Source organism: Paramormyrops kingsleyae, chromosome 20 (genome assembly GCF_048594095.1).
Source record: "Paramormyrops kingsleyae isolate MSU_618 chromosome 20, PKINGS_0.4, whole genome shotgun sequence".
NCBI lineage: Eukaryota > Metazoa > Chordata > Actinopteri > Osteoglossiformes > Mormyridae > Paramormyrops > Paramormyrops kingsleyae.
The window spans coordinates 14,478,056-14,496,513 of NC_132816.1; the positions used below are offsets into that span (position 1 = coordinate 14,478,056).

The 18,458-nt window shown below is 43.1% G+C and overlaps 1 protein-coding gene across 7 annotated transcripts in view; it reads left to right on the forward strand.

The window, feature by feature from the left end:
* Positions 1-18,458, forward strand: part of sgms1b (sphingomyelin synthase 1b) — a 37,274-nt gene that overhangs the window by 469 nt on the left and 18,347 nt on the right. The window contains exon 1 of one of the 7 annotated variants that reach the window (XM_023830824.2): positions 2,353-2,698. The exons of 4 other annotated variants lie outside the window; for them this stretch is intronic. The gene's annotated coding sequence lies outside the window, so the exon portion shown is untranslated. Of the gene's footprint in view, positions 1-2,352; positions 2,699-2,802; positions 2,915-9,267; positions 9,366-18,458 lie in introns of those variants that run through there. 2 more of the 7 variants (XM_023830826.2, XM_023830825.2) reach the window with 2 other exon arrangements.

The following is an 18,458-nucleotide window of genomic DNA, read 5'->3' on the forward strand; positions in this document are numbered from 1 at the left end:
ATGACCCCCCCCCTTCTGTTTGTTGATCCTTCTGTCCGCCAGCGTGATTATATGGGCAGGAGTGACGTTATGATTTATATGCTTTTATTTATATATGGATATATACTGTAACGCGGCTGGCCGCAGTCCGGAGCCTTAGCATCACCCCCTTCATGTGTTTTGGTCGGTTCTGTCTGTTTATGGCAGCATTTCGCCTTTTTTCCCAGCATAACCAATAACTCCTACTAGCAAACAAGTGGCAAAGTGACCCAGCGCCCTGGGCAGACGCCTGCATGTGGATGCAAAGTGAGCGGTGCCTCATTGTTCTCCGTGGAAAGGTGGCGCGCATCGAAGTGACACCGGTTTAACCCGCTTATCTCGGCGGTGAATCCCCCTGGGTTCTCTGTTGCTGACCTCGATCTGTCTGTCCTTTACCCCTTGTAAAGTGAGTTCAGTTTTCCCTGGATCTTGCAGCAGGCAGGCTGCACCTCGCTACGGGGCTTTCTGGAAAGGCCTTGAAAAGCCCTACCATGCAAAGCTTACTGCATGGAGATTAAAAACCCTCGGCGCAGTTCTAATTAGAGCACCATCTTCCCATTTAAAATACGCCCCAATCTCCTGCGTACGGTCGCTGCCCTTAGAAATACCCCACACCTAGAAATAGGAAGGCGTTGTTGGTGATCCCCAATTGGGGGTGACTGCCTCATGTTTTAAAAAGTTAGCGCTTACACTTGCTTTCCCTCCGGTATGTGAACCGTTTACTGCTTAAGGGGGTGGCGGAGGCGCGGCTTGGAAGACGGACAGAGCGGGGTTAGAGAAGCGAAAGGAGCCGAAGACCGACATGAGACCGGGCTCCCGTCGTCCGTACGCCGCCTTGGATGCCCGATTCGTGGGGAAGGGTAACAGTGGAAAGGCTGTTAAAACAACATGCCTTTTCGTTTGCCGTCCCCATGCAAAATTTACATCAAACCGTTGCAGAAAGCTTACATCCAGTTAGCAATGACACCGTATACCCGTTTGCGTATGAGGTATATAAACGGAATATTCTATTACATTTATTTCTACTGGCATGCCTGTCGGTTATTAATACTAAATTGCTTTCGTAACCTGAGAAATACTCCGTAGTAGAGATTTTTTCCCCCAAATTATCCCTTTGATGTGCCTCAGTACTAAATGTTTCGTAATCTGGTGTAAAGATGCAGGTGAGGTCCAGGTTTAATATAATTCGATATTATTAGAAACATTTGGGAAATTTTGAGCAAACCCGAAAGAAAAAAATAAATGAAAGCAGACCCAGACCTGTTTAATACGTTGCTGCTCTGGAGAATAAGCAAAGATACTCAACTTTGATAACACCTGTTGAAAACATTTGCTTGGCACTGTGCCCCTGTGCTTTTCTTGGCAGTGTGCTGTGAGTGTTGGGGTCCTGCTGTGATTCCCATGTAAGGCTCTTAACCCCAAACTTTGTGGGATAAATCTGTGGGTAGCTGTTTAACGGAGTCATTGACTGCTGTCTCATCTGTAGTGAGGTCTTGTGCCCTAAAGTGGCACAGTCACTCTGTTTTGAAGGTAAGGTGTTGCAGGAAACCGGTGTGCTGGTAAGTTGCCCACTACTACCCTTAGTAAATTTAGTGTAGTTCTAAAAACAGGCCATGCTAAAAAGTACTCGCCCAGAGGCAGTCCTTATAATTGGATAAAATGGTAGATTCTGTCCACTATTGGTTCATCAGAGTCTTCATTTGCTTCGAAAGGGACGATTTCTTATCAAGACCAAAGGAAGTATGGCAGCGTGACCTGAGGATTTAAAAATGGAGCCACCTATGAAGTCATATACCAAAGGGCAGTATTTCTGGCTTAAACTGTGGGAGGATCCACACGCCCATCCGTCTTTAGATCACTTATCCTGAACACGCTCACGGGATGTGGGGTGGATGGAAACATGAAAGAGTATTGCATCACACAGGCGTTCCCCGCCACAGTCTGCGTGAGCAGCACCCTCTACTGGCCAAAATGAACCTGCGGGCTTCCCTTTCATGGCTGTTCCCCTTTCATCCAGCGGTTCCTTACCCCGAGGTGGTTAAAGATATCACGTAATTGAGTGTCGTAGGTCGATATAATGGCAGTTTCTTATGCAAACACTTCCCAGGTTACGATGGTCCCTGTTACGATATTTTTGACTATACGTTGGGTAAATGTTTTTCACTTTCGGTACATTATTCAATAAATTACATTAGGTTTTTAAGACTTTGACACAAAGCCTATTTTGTTATAATGATTTTGCCCAACTGCAGGCTAATGTAAGTGTTCTAAGCATGTTTAGGGGGGGTTAGGCTAATCTTCTATGTTTGTTAGGTTAGCTGTACTGTATTAAAATTTAATATTTGCCATTTTTTTGGCTCACAATAGGCTTATCGGGATGTGACCCCGTCATAACCTGGGGAGAGGCTGTGCAGTATTTATTTATAGTATTATTGTCATCTGATAGAGAAATGGAAGATGACAGAGGAGAGGAAATGAGAACTCGTATTGTAGCTGTTGGGCGAAACAAAAAAAATGCAAGGTCATAAGATCCACTGGCGGTCTCTCCCCTCCCCCCTGCGGGACATACTAATGCTCCTTAAGTCCGAAATAGACATGCGGACGGTGGAAATAATATTAGGAGTGCGGCGATTGTGATCTGTTTCCCCTCTCTGCCTGGAAAACCCGTGACGGTCAGCAGGTCAGCTTGTAACGTCGCTCTATCTGTGTTTGTGTCGAAGTGCCTGGGCGTCGCAGCTCTGGGGGTCGAGCCACTGGGGATTGGGGGGGGGGCAAAAGATAGGAGAAAAACAGTGGCGCTCTACTGATAGTGAAGTGTGACAGATGTTGCGCTGAGACACCAGCAAGCTGCTATAATAGAAGTGTGAAGGTAAACTGCACTTGAAAATAGGCTAGGGTAAGTTATATTAAAATAGGTCTTTAGCCTAGATTTATATACTGAGTTCAAGGGGGAGGGTGTTGCATGCTTTGGCTGACGGTCTGTTTAATAAACTAGTACTCATCCCTCAAGGTTTTACAGGCAACAGTTTTTATTTACTAGAGGCATTGCATGCAGACCCACATTCCTCCATGTTGAGAATGTGTTCCGGATGTACATAAATCAGCTCTAGGTTGTGAAAGCTCAGGGTCCCACTTATATCAGGACGGGCATCAAGATGCTTACGCTGAATTAAGGGAAGTGTGTTCACGTTTATATCTGTCTTAAAAATTCCTTTCTTTTGCACATTTTGAGCATTTAAGTGTTACGGAGTTAACCTGATTTTTAAAGGATAGATTCGTGTAGAAAGTGGTGACCAAGTTATCGGCTGGGAAAAACATTTGAGCATCGAGTTTACAGGATTAAATCTGCTGAAAGTAAGGCTGATCAGATTAATGCTCTGACATGCCTTATCAGTGTCACCTTCAGCAGATTTTCTTTTTTTGTCTTTCCTGTGTTTGAAGACAGTTTACTTTATCGAAAGCATTTTTTATTGGTTGTGTGCCCTTGGCACAAGAAAGTGCAATACTGTTGTCTGACTTTCCTGTCTGACAACTTGTTTGACTAGTACTACCGATTTTCTGAATGAAATAATTTCCCTCCATAAACAATCACCCGTGTGTCCACAGAGAAGGGTCTGATGCCAGGAATATCATCACATTTTCTGTAACGGAGGATGTTTAGAGTGCCAGTTTTGGCGATGTGGTCAGTGCAGGGGAAACCCACCCAAATAAAGGCAGATTTATTCCTGGCCTGTAGTTAAGGTAGGCTTTCTTACAACAGCCATGTTAAAAGGTTTGGGACGGGATGTGCTTTAAAGATGGTCTCTGTAAGGGCTACATTTTAATAGGGTTGCGGACAGGTTACAGGAAAGCCCTGTGACTCTGAACTGGATAAGCAGCTAGAAGATTGCATGCTGGGAAATGTCTCGGCACAGCTCTACTGAAGCAACGAGGGAAAGACAACCAATGCAAAGCATGTCATTCTTGACATTGATGTGTGTATTAAAATCTCTTGGCGCTGCTGCTATTGCTGTGCAAATGAACATAAATAGAAAGGAGGTCACCGGGCTCCGCGCTGGGAGTAGGTAAGCTAAGGGTGGATGTGGACATTTCTGCTTCAGTTTTTTTTTTGTACATCTTCCAGTAAAAGAAGGGTGAGGCGTATCAAAGCTATGAGTAATAGCGAGACATTAGTCTCTAAAACAACTTTATTTCCTGAGCAATGGACATTTCGTAACTTGCTGGTGCACCGATGTGCAAGTTTCGGCCAATGCCGTTCATTGCTGTATTTTTGCCTAGATACATATAATTGGCTTAACTCTGAGCTCCACAAATCTGTAGTGAAACTGATGCCATTACTTCTTAAGATCCCATGAATGTGTGTAGCAACCTCCTCATATAATGCAGGCCGTGAGACTTAAGTGAAGTACCGCTGACTTGGGAGACTGTAGCGAGCTTCTAAGTGGCGAATGAGGTAGCGGAATCCTTGTCCTTCACTGTGGAAAATGACGACTGATTGTCTAGTGCAGTCATTTACATTTATTTTAGTAGCTTTATCTTTACCGCTGGTGCTGCTAATTTGGATTATTGACTGAAGTCTAACTATTGGCTGACAATAACAATTAATGGCAATATATTAATTTTGAAAGAATATCGGCCGATACGTTAAACGATATATCGTAAATCTCTAACTTTTCACGCATGGCCGTGAAATCATTTTGCATGTAATCTCAAGCATTTTTTGACCTTTCTTCACCACTAATATGTAGTGACATATCTATGGATGGGTGGGGTAACTCTAATCCCTCCTCACCTTGGGGGAGTCATGGACCCCAGGTTAATTTCAGTACACCGGGGGGTTTTATCAGTCAATATTTTGCAATTTGTTTATGAATTTTGTTTGCTGATATTCAGTTATTTTAGATGCTGATTGATTATTTATGGAATTCCCATTTACTGAGATCCCCAGCCCGGTGCCAGCGATGAACTAGAGGCTGGCTGTAATCGAGCCTGCAGTATTGTGGGGCCGCGGCCTGGAGGCTGCTCTGAATAGTGAGGAAGGCAATTCCTTTGCCCTGTAATGTGATGGCACTAATGAATCCCCTCCAGTTCTAGTAGGATGGAGACCGTGCTGCTAATCAAAGCTGGGACAACCCCAAACAACATGGCAGCTGTTTGTGACACGGCTGCCCCGTGGAAGCCGCTTGGATAGAATGCTGTCTGTCTTGTCCTCTGTATAGCATGGCTCCATGAGTGTGCAGAGTTGGATTCTGGGAATAAAAAAAAAAACGGAACTGAAAATAGCTGCTAAATCTGAACGGGCCGAGAAGGTGCAATTGGCAGACTGCTTCAGATCTGATGAATACTGTTCCCCAACTCTACAGATGCTGGCTAACTTGGTGATCAGAAAGCTTCATTTCATGAATGTTCTTCTTTGCACTGTGTTTGTTGTCTTTGCACTTTCTTTTGCACTGATCGTTTATTTATGCACTTTATGTACCTTGCTGATGTATGCAAAAGAATTTCCCCCTTGAATGAATATAGTGCTGTCATATTGTATCTTCTGGTTGGATGGTGTATATGTACGGCATATGTGTGACAGATCACGGTTGTGGTGAAGACTCGCACATATCAAGTGGTTACCATGTGTGATGCTGGGGCTGATTCGATAACTCTGTCTGATCTTGAGTTTGGCCTGCAGGAGTTTCAGGGTTTTGTGGCTGTAGTTTGACGTCTTTCACTAGCAAGTTTGGTGACACATCTTAAGGTGATGAGATGAAGATTTGGTAGATTTCTTTTTTTTTTTTTTGGCAGGGGGAGGTTGAGCTTGAATTTAAATAAAACTGTAGTGAAGGATGGATTTTTAAGTAATTATTTTATTTTTGGTGCAAGTTCCACGGATATCCCATGCTCTCTTGCCAGTGCTTAGCTTAAACTAGCACTAAAATGCAGTTAGACTCCAGCAGTAAACCCTTATAAAGAATGCTTTTGGGTGTCCTTTTTGGTTTATGTATCCGGGTTGCCTGTGTTGTTGACTTGAGAGCTCCCTGGCCAAGCTCAGCTCACTCCTCCCTCGACGTTTTTGCCTTCATTCAGGCTTCCCATCTTAATTACCGGGAAGGCATGTAAACTGAGTGATGTAACCGGCTGTAGTGTCTTTGACCGCAATGTTTCGCCAGGGCTCCGCGGTTTATTCCGATTTCTAGCTACGGAAAATGAGGTTTTGAGTCATGGATTTCAAAACCCTTGGGTCTGGGCATTGAATGCAGCCTTTGTGAGCAGGGAGGAGATTGGGGTAGGTGTATATTTGGCAGTGAAAATAAGTAATATTATGGCATTTTAATGGGTTCTGGAACTTACTTGAAGTAAATGTACTAAGTAAGCTCAATAAAATGCTAATTGTGGAACAGCCTTTTGATCCAAACAGCGGACTTAAGGGGTTGAACTTGCTTTCCAATGGCGTGATTACTCCTGGCATTATAAGCTTGAGGGATTGTCTGGTTTGTCCCGTTGGCTGTACCGTTAAAATAGCGAAGCGTTTTTGGTGTTAGGCCGCTTGTATAATTTAGCTAGCAGGAGGTAGTGACACTGTAGCCTGCAGCTTGTGGTAAGTAGTGCTTTCTTCTGTTTCTAACCCTATGGGGGACTGAAGCACAGTTCAAAGGGAGCTTTAGGAAGCAGAAAGAAGATTCCCATGTTTGTTTGTTTCTTGCGATTTTTGCTTCAGTTCTGTTTTTGTCGTCCGTCGAAATAAAGGGCATACGTGATGAATCTCTTTCTTATTGGCACTTTTTTGGAATGTCGTGTTATTCATGCCCATGTCTAGACATCGTTCTCACACCCACATATGAGCCGGCACTGAAGTCGGATCTAAAGTAAATATTATGGTTAAATTGTTGTTTGAGTGAGTTCTACCCAGATTGTTTTGTCTTGACGTTCCGCAGTGTACAGCTGCGTCACTTTTCAAGTTGTATAGCATAACATTCTATTCAACTAATGGATTTACAATTTGCCATGGCTACTGAAAGACAAGTCTTATGTTCTCACAAATAAGCCAGAGAGCCAAATTGTTAATCAAATATATATATTTTTTGTATCGTCATCTGTGAAACTTGGATCAACCCTATTTTGACATTCAGTCTTGTTTTGTGTCGTATTTATGGTATATTTCAGTGAAAGGGTTCCGGAGTGCGAGTGTTGCGAAAACCTGGTGGGTTGATCGTAACGAAATGAGGATGTGTACTCGGTGTGTTTTTGAGACTGCTGACCATATGTAATAGGGAAAGTGCATCTCGCCAAGTTCTGTATTTCACCAATTCGGCTAAATTGATCTTGCACAGGGTGTGCGTGCCGTGAATGGCGCTTTTTGAATTGTGAGTCAGGTTTTAATAAGGGCTATTGTCGGCCCTCCCGTATGAAAGGCGGTTGTTTGCCGTGCAAGTCCACCGTTTAACACCTCCTAACGGGTGCCATGTGCGTTCAGTCATCGCCCTGTCGTTCTCCAGTGGTTCTGTTCTGTCCGCTCGCGCCCCAGAGAAGAGAAATGAGAAGGCCAGCTGCACGCCCCCCCCCCATCTCAGCGCCACGGTAACCACGGAACAAAGTCGACTTCGGTCCAACCCGGCTCTGGTGTCGCTTAGCTTGTAGTAACTCGTGGTAACAACTTTCTAATGTGACGGCTTGAAAGTGAATGTGTCTTAGTGAAAGGGCGGAGATCAACATGCACGTTTATATAATCCTGGATCCAAACGGGACATCCTGTTCAAGATCACACGCCCAGGGTGTCAAATCCTCTATTCCAAACCCTTTTTCTTTATCAGAACTGCATGCTTGGTCAAGTCTGCCGTGAATTTTAAGTGCTGGACTTCATTAAGTGTGGTGAATGGGGAAAGTGATCAGATGCTGAGAGGCCCAAACCTTTTATGCGCTGAGAAAATGTGACGTTGTGATGACGGATATGTGAAGGAGATGCTGACAATTCAGCTGAAGCTCAGAGAGTTTGCTCTCACAAGCTGTGGTTGCTTCAACTCCTAGTTGTTTTGGTGCTAAACTGCCCCCAGATGCTGCCAGGAACAAAATAGTAGGAAATCTGGCATGCAGATATTTTTGTGATGTCTTCGTTGTTACACTAGAGGGCAACTCTCCTCATTCTTGGTACTCTAGAGAGGTGTGTCTTATTATTTTTTTTTCTTTCATTTCCCCCTTTCCCCTCTATTTGTAAGCAGCCAAGGGACTAAGTAACTTGCTCAGTCTTAAAACAATTTTAAGTTTCTCTGCAGTTCAAATTCTTTACAGTTTCTCAACAGTGAAAGATCAAATGCATTTCCTTGATGGAAATTTTGCCTGTGCCTTTTCCACTTACTGCTGCTTGTTTAAAACTGGTCAAACTAGCCTGAGTTTTGATCCTGAAATGGATGTGTATGAGTGAATGAACCCCCCCCGTCCATTTCATTTGTAGTTTTCACCTTTTGTCCAGATCTTTTTCCAATTTGTTCTTTCAGCATATTTGAATGCCTCGCTAAGGTTCATCTCTATTATTGGAACTTTCAGTTCCTCAGAATGAGTTTTTTTTTTTTCCTGTTTTGATACCATTACTTACAACACGGCTTTCATGTATTTCATCAAATGACATGTCTGCTTGTGTCTGTGTATTGGATACATGCCTCCGTTGCTATACATCGCGAGTTGTTTTTTTACCCCTCTTTAGTCATTTTATCTTTCGGCTGTTTTCCCGTTGCTTGTATGTTCTGTGTTTTCATCCGTCGCCATGCCACCAAAACATCGCTGCTGTTCGTTGACCCCTCCTGCGGTTTGCAGAGAGATGATGGTGGTGCAGGTGTTAATCTAGCCCAATGGGACGCATGGGAGGTTGTACAAATGGCAGGCTTTTTCGTAAAGGTGTACTTACCGGTGAAATGTGGCTCATTACCTGCTGCTTTTGTGTTCTAAGCAGCAAATCAACGTGCAGCTGTGCTGTTGTCCCCTGAGAGATGCCGCAATCTGCGCGCCCCCCCCCCCCCCCACGTAGGTTATTTGTACTATGGGTTTGTCTGGAAAATTCCCAGATGCCAATGAGCGTCGATATTTTTCGTCGTATTTTTGCATATCGCTAGGCTTATTTCTCCGTCTGTTCTCAGCTGGCAAAACGAACAGAATAAAGTTTATTTAAATGTTTATTACTTTGAATAACATTGACTCTGCAAGGGACAGGAAGATGGAGACCTGTACAAAGAGCTATTTTCCTCCAGACCATTTCATTTTTTTCCCCCTCTTATCATAACAGTATCTTGTGCACACCGGTAACTGAGAGCAACCCTGACTCATCTCGCAACCACTCTCGTACCGGCTACCGTCGTCTCTGCCTCTGTGTGAGTAGGAGCTAATTTCATCTACCTGACATAAAACATTGAGCAGAACCTTCTTTTAAAGGCTATGTTACAGTAGAGTATATTATTTATTCATAGAATTTATTTGTTCATAAAATATTTTTCCAGATATCGCAGAAGTTGGGGAAGCTAATGTCAGAACTGTAATTTCAAATTGTTATGGCAGTATTGAGCAATGATGATTTACGATATATTTAATGTGATGCAGACCACAGGAATGTGTACGTAGCCCAGCCAGCCCTTATAGCAGATCTGATGATGTTTCAACACACTGAAAAATGCCTGTATTATCAACTGGTTTTTGCAACACCAGAAATCTTCAATGAGAACCCCCCCCCCCCAAGGGGAGAGGAAGAAAGTTCTCTTTCGAATCTTAGCTACCCGTGCAACAAGCATTAGAGACTGGGCTCTTCGCCACACTCTTCATGTGGCGTTCCCTGCTTTTAGGAAGGTTGTGTCCTCTGAGCTAAGGTTATTAGAAATAGTTGTCTTGTATGTTTGTTGTGGATTCGGTTTGCAATGGCAAAGGTCACCTTTCTGTGTTATTCAGGGACACTGGAAAAAGTCTTCAGGGGTGGGAAGATGCGAGTTTATAAATAAGCTTACTATCTTAGCGATTAATCTATAGCCACGTTATTCCACAAGCAGATATGCTGATAGCAGAGTCGAGAAATTTCACCCTGAGCTGAAACCATGTTTGGGAATGTGAGTCTTTGCATCGTGTATACTTGGATGCACCCATAATTTTAAAGAAAAGCTGAATGATGTTCTCCTTTTGATGGGGCTGCATATATGATTATAATCTGTAGAATATCAATTTAACCCTCTGGTTTTGTGGTCTGTTGTACTTGCTGGTTGACCATCTAAACCACCTAGGAGATGTCAAGATACTTCTGGTATGACCTCATCTCACCTGTTGCTTCCCACTTGTGCGTGGAACAAGTGTGTAGCAAGTTTGATCATAATGGTCCGTAGGTTTGAGGATTGGGGAAAATTCTGACTCCAGGAATATTTTAGAGTTAATGTAAGAAACGGTTGCGTGCTGAGATTCTGTCTCACACGGAAGTGGTCTGTTGACATTTGATATTTTTGTCATTTGTGTGAACGGTTGTGTACCTTGCACCTCAAGATTGATGGCCTGTAGGTTTTGCATTGTTAGAAGTGCTGGGCTTTACTCTGAAGTACAGAGGACTTGTTTAAACTGTGCTTCATCAAATTTTAATTGTTTGTTCATGTCGTGTCTCTGCATAATTTGAATAATTGAGCAAAATGGAAATTTGTTAGTACTGTGTCTACTGTGTCCGTCTAAACGTAAGTTTTGTGAGAGACCTTTTGCTAGCATTGAGCTGGGCTGCCGCAGAACAGTGATTCCTCGGAATAACATCTCAGCCATCTGCTTGGCTGATTCGCCTCTCCAGGGTAATTAGGCAAGCAAACAATACAGACCTTTGGAAAGAAAACGAAAATCAAATAATATTAAAAATGATAACTAGAGTGTTTTATGTATATAGGATGCAAATGGACATTTAGCAGTTTACCTTTTTTTTTTTCTGTTAATTTTCTTTTCTTTGCAGCTTCATGAGTATTCATTTCTGTCACGTTAATATCCTAGGAACACTGTAATCAACACAACAGATAAAAGGCTGCTGATTTCTCAAGACTAATGAACTAGCTGAAAATCGAATTGCAGTATACAGTGCGTTCTATCCAATTTAATTGCGTAATGCAAAGGTCGGGCAGAGTGTCTGCGTGTGTGTGTGTGTTTAATGTTGAATGTGGACTGTGTGCTCTATTTGCTTTTGGTTTATATATAATATCTCTCTTGTTTTCGCTCTCTCTTTCTCTCTGACAGACACACACACACACACACATACACACAGGAATGCTGAAGAATCCAGCTGTGTTCTGTCCTGGCTATTTTCTCACAACACTGTGACCTGCTTTTGTCAGATACAGGTCCCCCCCACAATTTTTCCCCATTTGGTTTCATCCAACAGTAAAGAATGAACTGCATATGTAACATTTGGAATCCCTTATGTTGTGGTTTTCCCCAGAAAATACAGATAATATACAGACTAGAATATCAAGGTGTGGTGCATCCACCTGTTTTATATTAAAATAACTCTGTGAGACCCTTAAAGAAACCTTCTTTATTGGATGGTATTATTAGCTAGTATGCATATTTAAAAATCTTATTTTACTGTTCAGCTGTTACCACGTGTTTTTTTTTTCCATAGCACCGTTATGTAAGAATCATGTTACCTGTTGAGTAGTCTGCATGCAAATGGGCATTGGTATCTTTGCATACATTTTGCACGTTTTTTCAGATTCACTCGTTAACACTCAGTCGATCAGTCTGACAATAACAGAAATCACGACAGACAGTCGCTGTTTTTCTAACGGTCTGATTGTCCCATGACCTTGACCAGAGTGAGTGGTTAGAAGATTGATGGTGTGATGGCATTAGTGGAACGAAAAATAGCATTTGTGTGTGTTTGTAATGGTGTCTCTTGAATGTAAACAAACCCAGAAACCCCCCCCCCCCACTGAATTTTACTGTGCATTCTACTCTGGTTTTTGTCTAAAGTTTTGCATAGTCATTTATTAATGCAGAATACCTGTTGTCGATTTTAATAGGCTCCTCTCTGTTTGCATGCTCTTTGTTTAGTATTGTCACTAAAACTTTCCATGGTTGTAATGGTTTATGTATACTAAATTTGTATACCACTGATTGGCTGGAATCGGGTATACCATGCGTATATCTACGCACATAATTACTAGAAAGTTCCCATAGCAACCCCCACTGTAACTCTACTCTCATAATAGCTGTAACTGACAGTAGATTTCTTTCCCACCTAGCAAAGATGTATAAATGGCTAATAAAACCCAAATACCCTATAAAAGAAATTCCAGAGGCGTTGGACCGTTGCAGCTGTAGCCTTTGCTGTGTGGGTTGCCTGTTTTCCATCTCGGCTGCTCTGAAGGAGCTGCTGAGTAAACAAGCTTTGGTGCAAGGAAAGAACATGTGACTTATCGTCAGCATAAACTCACCAGCTTGCTTTTACTTGCAGAAAGTAGAGTGCCCAGATAGTAGGGTGAATACATAAAGAGCCTTCCATCTAGGAGAAAAGTTGAGCCAATTGAACATGATGCCCGTAGCGTGTATGTTAGTTACTGGGCCTTTTGTTTCGCAGAGCGGTGATGTTTTTACGACGGGTGTTCTGCTTTTTTTCGTATGGTCTATAACTTTATATTGTGTCATCGTCGGAGGTCTTTGGAAGGGAGTTTAGCAGACCTGAGCTACTAGGATACAATATCATTGTCAATGAAATCACTTGCTTTCAAATTTAAATTCTTTTGCGTATTTATCACCTACAAATACGATTCGTAGCTGAGAGCATCAGGGTGTCTAGTGACCTTGCTTTTCTTTAATGTGAGGTTAGGGGTGCAGATCTGGAGGAACCCGGTAAAAAAATTTTAGGTGCCCTTGTTCCTCCTGGTGAGCAGGAGCGAAGTGACAATGTACAAGAAACACAAGATAAAGATCCCTGAGAGATTACATCTGAGGCCACCATAAACGTGCTCGGCTTCCTCCAAACCAGCAATGTACATATATTTTATGTATTTCAGTAGAGATGCACTGATCCAATCTTCGGTTTGGTATCGACACTGATCCAGAACTATTACACAGATTGGGTATCGGCCGTATGTGACAGATTCACGTCTGATACTTACTTACTTACTTACTTTTATGTTTTTTTTTTTTTTTTTCTTTGTAAAAAGAGAGGTCCTATTTCTTGTTACTGATTGTATATATCGACTTATTTGCCACTCTTGGTGTGAGTGCTGTGACTTCTGCCTGCTGTGATGTCATGCACATATACTTTGCAGTGCAAGGAGTGTAAGCACATCTGATAAGAGAGTGTTGATCTGGGTGTATTTTACACTTTTAACAAGAACTAGTAGCACGGCGATTTTGCAAAAAAAAAAAAAAGTTGAGAGGTGAGAGTAGCGTTTAGTGGGAAATCCCACTAAAAGCGCTTGCAGTTGGGAGTCGCTGGCTTGGACTGTCTTGCTCACTTTCTACAGCTTGTGATACAGCAGGGGCTGCGATCGTAAGTGTATGTCAGGCTGTTGCCAGTGGGGCATTTTGAGCATTCGCCACTGGAGTATACCGTCTTGGAAGATATTCAAACTGAACTGCAAATGCCTCAAAATGCTTAAAACAAGATGTACAAACAAGGTGGAACGAATTGAAGATATTTGGCATACATTTCTTCATTTGTATTTACTAGTTTAAAAATATTAATTTATAAAGTGTGTTTTTTTTAATCATCTCTCACATGACGACATTTAGGTCCATGAAGGAAGACTGAAAATTAGCAGTTTTATTATTTTTCCTGACATACAGATTACAGATAGTAGTGGGAATATCCGTAAAGTCCTGTTCACTCATAGGGCCAAGGATTTAAGGGGGCTATAAGGTTAATGAGATCTTTATAGACCCAATGAGGCTAGGGAAATGTATTGTGGAATTTAAACAAAATCGTTGGTTTCTGTATAACTTCACTATAAATAGGGATTATTCGACTGACTACATTTCGCAACATATTGTGGGGAAGAACATCTGTATGAACACCCTTCCACATTTACATTTACAAACATACGGCCTTCACATAACCAGCTAGGTACAAGTGCACGGCTGAACTTACAATGACTGCAGAAGTATAAGCGGTTTTGAAGCAAGAGCTAAATAGCATCTTCCAAACAAGTCAAGACCCAAAAAAAAACCGCTGCTATTTAATAAGCAGAAAATGCAGCATTAAGAACATTCAGGGATCATGAAGTTGTCAGAGGCTCCAGGAGGGATTCCTGGAACAGATGGGTGCTGATGCGCTTCTTGAAGGTGGAGAGGGAATCGGTGAACCAAAGCTTTTTCTAACTGAAGCTGACTTTATTTAGTGCTAAACTGCACAACCCCCACCTCCCCCCATAAGTCATGTATTGTTAGGCCTTCAGGAAATCTTGGACGCATTTGGAATATGGAAAACTATGCTAGTTTCCTTTTCTTGTGTGAGCCATTTTGTTGACCCCAGTTTGCTAGATAACCTGACGGCCAACAGTTTATTTTTAACCCATGCCGGTGACCTTTAAACCTCACAGAGGATGCATTAACTTTTTTTTTTTTTTGTCATGCGTCAAACTTCTTGTGGTGCTTACGTCTGATAAATGAATATTTTTTTTCGTCTGAAGTGCTCTCTGGCTATCAGTAGTCCTAAAGAACATTATGGCAAGATGACGATAAAAATTAAAGTAAAAATGCAGACACACATTTTTGTATGTTAGTGCTACAGCAATTCAGCATGAACAGATCATTTAAACATTACTAAACATTAACGGACATTTAACCCCTACTGTTAAATGCCAAAGAGATTAAGGATTACGTTCTATTCATTTATTACTATACTTGTGGTGGTACTCTTTAAGTTAAGGGCCAGCTCTGCCTATTCAGGGGGCTCTAGGTAGAGCTTTTCTTAGCAGCCCCACCCTCCCCCCCCCAAACTTATTAGATGTATGCGGTATTTTTTAAAAAAAAGACGCTTCCCAGGTTACGATGGGGTTACGTTCCAATAGGTTTATCATAAGGCGAAAATGCATTTTAATACAATACACCTAACCTAACAAACATCATTCAGTGTTTGTATGTACAGTGTACGTGTATGTACAGTGTACGTGTTCTGTGTAATGTAGCGTAATCGCACTGAACCTGCTGATACAGAGGATGTCTAAACAAACAGGCAGCTGTATGGTTGTCCTCCCCTCCCCCTCCCCCTTCTTGGCCCCCACTGGAAACATCCTCATGTCTTATCAGGCACAAAAGACATGCATTTTTTATTTTTTTTTTGCATTTGTCTGTGCATTTTCCCCTGTTTTTTTTTCCAGTGTGTTTATACTAATGTCAGTGTATTTCTATTGCCTTCCCCAAATAACGCAGTGTTTCCCCTACCATTATATTAGGGGGGGGGGGGGGGGGAACGCCCCCAACGGCACCTCCCGCCCCCCCTTAAAGGTCAAGTTAATTTTATTTAGTTTTATTTTCTATATAGCGCCAGATTACAACAGAAGTCATTTAAGGTTACCTTTCATATAGAACAGGTCTATACATGGTGCCTTTATTAAACAAACTAAATAGCCTTGTTATTTATCTTGTTTATACAACAGCTTGTCATTTTTGTCTGTAGACGGTCGCGTGTTTACGATTCTCCTCTGCTCTCTGTGTCGCGCGTGGCGGAGTTCCGCCCCGATGCGCGCGCACAGAGACGTGCGCGCACACACAGGTGAGCACACTCCCACCAGCGTCGGAAAATATATCGCGCCAACCACTTGAAAAGCAGACAAAAGTATCTGCGTACCCACAAAGATACACTGCAGTGACAAAAGCTGCACAATTTGTGGATAATTTTCATAAAAAGAAATGTTCTGATGTTTAGTTCATATAGTGACTGCTGTCAATAAAGAACCACATGAACACCATGAATCCTGTTGGTGTCTGTTTGCTCCCCCCCCCCCCCCCCCTCAAAAAAACCCTGTAAACCTAGAGGAAACACTGTAACGCATGGGATGCTAATTTACTGGAAAAGCCAGTGTGCGCTGTGTTTATGTCTCCGTGGAGGTCTTTGCTTCACGTTTGCCAAACAGAGCGGCTAATCTGTCTTGTTGCAAGGTAAAAGGTATTAGGGGAAAAATAATCAAAAAACATTTCAAATACTGAAAAATAGAGCTACATCTTAAATGGTATTTTCCTTTTTTATATATATCTCTATCGCTTTTGAACAATTGCCCTTCTACTCAGAGTTTAGTGTGTGCATACTCGCTTGCACCTGGCCGTAGATGATAATTGAGACGATATTTTATTGCTCGCTTAAATGAAAAGGGTGTAACAGGCCGTTCAGCGCATGGGCCACTTTGGCTGAACCAAAGAAAATGTCGGACTAAAGCCACGTGAGCCCCTTTTTGGGAACCCATGCTGATCTCATCGGAATTTCGCGTTAGCATTTCGCATGTTGAGCAACAGGGTTGTCCCCCACCTCTGCCACTCAGTTCAAGCTGCACATCTTCCTGCTTGGGGGGTGGGGTTGCTCAGGAAATGAATTCAAGATGGTCTGTGTCTGTAACACCCATTTTGGTACGGTATGAAAAGAGGCTAAACTGAAAGTCAGAGGAGATGGGTCGTTTTTTTTTTTTCCTTCCCGTTTTGGTTTAAAAGGCGCGCGCTTTATCTGCCATACATTCCTCGTTTGTTTGCTGTTGGTCCTTCTTTAATTGCCTCTGACTGCAGCTCCTTTAGTTGAATGTTTGATGTTAGCAGAGTGCTGTTTCTGTGTTTTTTTTTTTTGTTTTTTTCTTTACCTGCTTGAGGTCGGCAAATGCAATAATAGGTCAGAAATCTTCAGTGAGACACGCAACCCTTTCTCCAAAAGAACCTTCCCTGAGTACCAGAACATCGGACGGATTCTAATATTAAAACTAAGAGCAAGAGCAACTTGTACTTGCACCCCCGCCCCCCGCCCCCCACTGAACCATGTAACTTTTTCTACTGTGGCTTACCACGTGGGAAGTTAACAAGATCTTTGATGGTACAATGATAAGCAGAACGTAATTGTGCATGCAACAAGTACCCATTTCTGCCATAGCGTGACCATGGTTTAAATAGTCACATTTATGTAGCTGGCAAAGAGCAGATTGTGCTTAACATTCTGGGACTGCTCTTGCCAAATGAGACACAATGTGAGCACAGACCAGTGGGGGAATGGACCACAGTGTCCACGTATAGTGCTGTGCAAAATCCTTAGGCAGTCAAAGAAAATGTTTAAAGGATCTTCATGCTGGTGTAAAACTGCTGGTACCCCCCCCCCCTCCCCCGGGCCTGGATACATGCAGAGATACGGTGCGGAAGGGAGTCGTAAAGCTGTTTTATCCTCTCCTGTGGCAAGTCGGCCCACGGTTGTAACTGGCCGTTGAGGTCCTGCAGATTGACACTGGGACTGAGTTGACATGTGAGCTGATCCCACACATGATCGATTGGGGAAAGATCAGAGGACCTGGCTGGCCACAGAAGGACCTCAACATGACGCAGGCAGTCCATAGACACGCGTGCTGTGTGTGGACAGGCTTTATCTTGTTGAACGACTGTACCAGGGTGCTGTCAGGAGGGGTAAGACAGGCAGACGCAGGATGTCGCTGACGTAGCGCTGTGCCGTCAGGGTCCCCCGAATAACTACCAGGATGACATGAAGTCATACCTTATGGCTCCCCACACCATGATGTCATACCTTATGGCTCCCCACACCATGATGTCATACCTTATGGCTCCCCACACCATGATGTCATACCTTATGGCTCCCCACACCATGATGTCATACCCTATGGCTCCCCACACCATGATGTCATACCTTATGGCTCCCCACACCATGATGTCATACCTTATGGCTCCCCACACCATGATGCCAGGAGTAATGCCAATGTGTCTCTCCACAACATTGGCAGATTGGTCCTCTCCCCTTCCCGTCGTCAATGCGTGCACATGATGGTCATATGTGGTAATGCAGAACTGAGATTCATCGCTGAACATGGTACGATGCCACTCATTATCAGTCCATGCCTCCTGGCTATGGTACCACTCCAAATGCAGCCGTCTCTATGCTGGTGTTAACAGCAACCTACGCATGGAAGGGTGAACCTGTGGTCTGCTTGATGCCAGTCGTTGAGACACGGTGTAGGATGACACGGGGTGGTGTACCCAGTCCAGTACCTGTGTCTGGATGGCAGACGCAGATGTCATGGGGTTCCGTAATGCTTGGTGCACAGTATGACGATCCTCACTTGGTGTGGTCTGTTTTGGGCGACCGGAACCTTCATAACGTGTGGGTGCCCTCCCTCACGTGCCCATTCGTTCCAACATCGGGCGACTGTGACATCTCCATGGCGGGGAATTATAATATATTATCCATCCATCCATCCATTTTCTCCCGCTTATCCGAGGTCGGGTCGCGGGGGCAGCAGTCTCAGCAGGGA